The sequence below is a fragment of the Solanum lycopersicum genome, chromosome 12 (genome assembly GCF_036512215.1).
Source record: "Solanum lycopersicum chromosome 12, SLM_r2.1".
Taxonomy (NCBI): Eukaryota; Viridiplantae; Streptophyta; class Magnoliopsida; order Solanales; family Solanaceae; genus Solanum; species Solanum lycopersicum.
Window position 1 is genome coordinate 5,181,539 of NC_090811.1, and position 4,763 is coordinate 5,186,301.

Genomic DNA, 4,763 nt, shown 5'->3' on the forward strand with positions numbered 1-4,763 from the left:
TTAAACAACTCAGTCGATCATCCCATAACATTAACTTATTATTTTATTCCCCTTGTTAGAATTCATGATTTTACCACTGATGAAATAGACTATCCTTTGAACTCTCATCTCATGAAAATCTTTATTGTCAAATGTCAAATAGAAAATAGAATATTGGAATTTTCTTTTTTGATAATTTGAATATTGAAATTTTCCATATGTCCAATGTAGATATACACAATTTGTTAATTTTGTTTGTTTCCAAAATAATTCAGTGGATTATTGAGGACCATGGAATCAAGTACTTTTCCTTTAAATAGATTAAAAGGTAAAAGGCATTTTTCACAAAGAGTTTCAAAAATCTAGATGAATAGTGAAGGTTGAGAGCAATTATCTAACCATTTTTAATACTGATTTAATACCTAAAAGAACCCCCAATATGTTTCTGTTTTATCAATTTAATAGTTAAATTATGGATTGTTATTATTACCTAATTAATGATGCATAGTATCATATTTCAAGTTACATATATATTTAGATATATGTATTTTTGCTATAAGACACTAAAATAGGGAGAGAGACAGTCGCGATAAGAGAGATCTGAATGAGAGAGTCAGATACCTATGAATCTAATTGGATACAATGTATATAGAGAGAGAGATCAAATTGAGCCTAATTTTGACTTCATATATCGTGATACATGTATCTCGACGTATTTAAACGTGTCATATACATGTATTCAAAGTCCAAAATCTAATAAAGTTCGTAATATTGTAAACTAGAGTGAATCTAAGTATTTATCTCCTAAATTAGTGACATTTATATAAATTGGAATTTTATTAGGCTAATATAAAATGTAAAAAATCATCTATCTAAAAGAATCAATAGTGTTTTGAGTAGTAAATTTGATCAAGAAAAGAATATTGGAGAACATGAAGGTGACATGAGAGGATGAAAAAAAACCGGGCCCAAAAGACTATTCAATATTCAATATTTATTTTAGGGTCTGACAAAAAATCACACCTAAAAAACCTAAAATATTTCCCATATCCAAAGCTATTCCATATTCGAGTCTCAAACTCAAATGCGAAATCTCTAATTATCATTTCATCACAACCTTTTACGATGGATAAGGTCTTCCTCCCCTTTTGTAGATTCTTTTTTTCCAAACTTTTTTCTTAAAACATTTGTGCTCTCTTTTAAAGCCCTATATGTCATTTCCATCTATAAATAGCAACTCAAATTCATAGTTATAATTCAAGGTATAGCAAATTCATAATACACACTTGCTCTCCTACATAACCAAAAACTCTATTTCATCCCCCTTCACTTCAATCTCCTAAAAAATGTCGGACAAGCGTGGTAGTTACAATTATGCTGACATTAACAAATGTGTGTAAGTAATTATCGATCTTTAAATTTATATAACGTAATTTAACCGAGCACACATAATTTAACAAAAAAAAAAAAAGAGTACTACTTTTTAACCTTGTGATTGATTTAATTCGCTTCCAATATTAATTAAGTTTAGATGTATAATCATGTCAAAGGAAAAAAGTGCCTTTCCACTTTCGAAATAGATAGAAGTGGATTTAATATTTTATATTGATTGGTCATGTGAGACATTGTTACAATTAAAATGTAAAGCTAGCAAAATAAATTTTGGAAAATCACAAATAAGAAGCAAAATTATCAGAATTATTATATAAAAAGAAATATAATTATTTAACATGATTCGAACAATAATTGCTCTAATCTACAAATAGATATGGATTAAAGTTATTAAAAAACAAGTAAAAATAACGTAAAAAAAATAGCCTCATTTTATTTACTCAGAATAAAATGATATACACAAAAAATAACGTAAATTTTGTATATATCTCACAAATATAGCTATAACATCCACTAATTCTTTTATCATAATTTATGTGAATTTCTATTAATAAGTATTTTGATATTTTTTTTTTACCTTTTAGAACCTTTTAGTATATATAGTTCAAATAAAAAATAATGTATATTAATGTAAAGTAATTTGTTAATGTAAATATTTCAGGAAGAAGGAAAACCAATATGATATGGCCTTCATCGACAAGAGGTAATTTGGCGATTTTTAGTAATATTTTATGTATCTTTTTAAAAAAATACTTGCGAATTAACACCCAAAATATTAATTGATTTTTGATACTCGTATTTCAATCATGCAAAATAGTATTTTTTTTTTCATTAAAATTTTCCACTAGAAAAAATAGTTATATGAGAATATTTTTCATCGTCTGCTTTCCTAAAAATCTCGAAAATGAATGAAAAAAATCATATCTTATAGAATAATTGTTCATTCATTCTTGGTGAAAAAAACTTTATGCCTAGTAGATTAAAACAAAGGCAGAGCAAAATAGATTACTAATTCCCATTAAAAATTTTGGTGCATGTGTTGTCTTTTTGTCTTTCTTGCTATAATTAGAGTCGTCAATATGGGTTAGGTCTGTTGGATCGGTCTGACCTAATTCTGTATTGAATAGGGCTGAGCTACGATTTTTGGAACCCATTTTAGAAAAGAATTTTTTAGTTCGTCCTGAATAAACCTGCTGATTTGGGAGCTTGAGAAATATCGATAGATTCAACCTGTGGGCCATTAAAAATTAATCAAAATATATGATATAATATTAAATTTTAAAATTAAAGAAAGTTCAAACTCAAATAATTAGGTTAATATTTCTATTTAGATATTTATACTTTTATTTGAAAAAGAACTTAATAAATAATATAAAGATAATTTTCTTTGTGGATTTGATTAAAAAGTAGTAATATTAATATCATGTAATATTCTTTTGTTGATATTTATGATAATATTTTTAAATTATAATCTATAATTTTATTTAATAATTCTAAAAAAAATATAACTTTTATAAAAGTGGGCTGACCCGACAAACCTGTAGCCCATATACTTGTGGGTCGAACCGATCATTTTCTGGCCCACACAAAAAATGAACTAGCCCGACCTGACCCGTAAAATATCGATACAGCGAGATGATGGCGATGATGACATTGGAGTTGAAGAAAATGATGGAAACTGCAAATGAAAATTGCAAATGTGGCAGCACTTGCGCCTGTGTGAACTGTACTTGTGCTCATTAAAAAATGTCATAAACAAATATTTATCTAAAATTATATGAGTAATATGTGTTTAAATGAAATAATGGTACTTTGATATTTGTGGTGTAATAAGAGTTCCTTAAACACAAAATGTAAAGGGGTCAAGTACTCTAGTTAGTGTCTTTGTCTCTTTTGGTCAAGTTTGTAGCATAAGTTTTGATTGTTAAATAGACTATTACTACTTATTTCGTTTGTCTCAATTTATTTGATCTACTTAATTTTGTTTTTTACTTTATAAAAAATGACAATAATTATTTCTATTAGATTTTTAATAGTTTTAAATATTACTTCATCTACCATATTTCATACTTAAGATACATAAGTTTGAATTTGTGAGATACACGTATCTGTCGAAAATTAATTGATTATAATCAATTTTCTTAATATAAGGCGGAAATCAAGAAGTGTATCTATTTTTAATTAATTTCATTTTATTATTATTTGAAATAATAAATTTGTGAATATTATTTATAAATAAAAAAAAACATATATATCTTGGTCATGCAATTTAATTAATATCATGTTATTACTCTTTAATTAATAAAATTTATTAATTTGACGTATCTATTATCAATATATGATGTATCCAACAAACAAAACACTTAGATACATGAGTATCATACAAAGTAGAATCATATGTACCATAGAAGTATCTAATACTAATTTTGTGTAATATGTGTCTAGTATTAATTTCATGTATTTATTATATGATCTAATTTTAATTTCATATATCTATTATTAATTTGATGTATCAAGTATCAGTTTCATACATTATATCCAAAAGCATGTATCTTGGATACATATCAATATTCATATTCTTTTTTGAATTATGAGTCATTGAAATGGAGCAAACAATATAAAAACCTGTAATATATTGGCTAGAAAAAATCTAAAGCATTGAATCAAATATATGATATGATTGAAAACAAATATACAATGGAAAAATCAAAGAAAATCTTACTTTGCACTTTAACTAATGTTGATTATGTAGAGTTTGATATGAATTTAGCACATGAAAAAGGGAATAAAAATGGTTAAGGATAAAGGGAATGTGTGGGAGTGGGAATGAGATACAAACTTTTTTTTGTGTGTGTGGTAGGGGAAGGAAACGTTTAATGAAGAAGAAGAAGGGGCAATGGTGAGATACATGATGTATCTGTTTTGGGATTTGGGAAGGGAATCAATCGAAAAGAATAAAGATAAATTAATTTGAATTGTTAGTGTCTTACTAATTGATATGTACTTTTAAGATTATTATACATTATCATATTTAAAAGGATTATGTATCTGATTTTTTTTTTAAAAAAAATATGGTATACTTTTTTAAAAGTGATATTCTACTAATATTTTAAAAATAGAGATAAAATATGTATATATGGTAGTTACGTATGGATAGATAGGTAGTTTCCCCTTTAACTTTTCATCTATAATTTTAAGTGATCACATATCTTACAACTATAGATAGGTAGCTTTTCCTTTATCTTTTGATCTATACTTTTAAATAATCACATATTTTACGATTAATTAAGAATTTTTTATCATATATTGAGAAAAATACACTTATATACATGAATTTTTAATATAAAATACACTAAAGTAGGGAGGGAAACAAGCAAGATGAAGATGAAGGT

General features: G+C 25.8%; 1 long non-coding RNA gene across 1 annotated transcript; it reads left to right on the plus strand.

Annotated features, from left to right (window-relative positions):
• Positions 1 to 1,238: 1,238 nt before the first annotated feature.
• On the plus strand, positions 1,239 to 3,189 carry LOC101249709 (uncharacterized). The gene is made up of 3 exons (XR_002026426.3): positions 1,239 to 1,371; positions 2,033 to 2,074; positions 3,003 to 3,189. It is a non-coding gene; the product is annotated as an uncharacterized lncRNA (long non-coding RNA).
• The last annotated feature ends 1,574 nt before the right edge of the window (positions 3,190 to 4,763 follow it).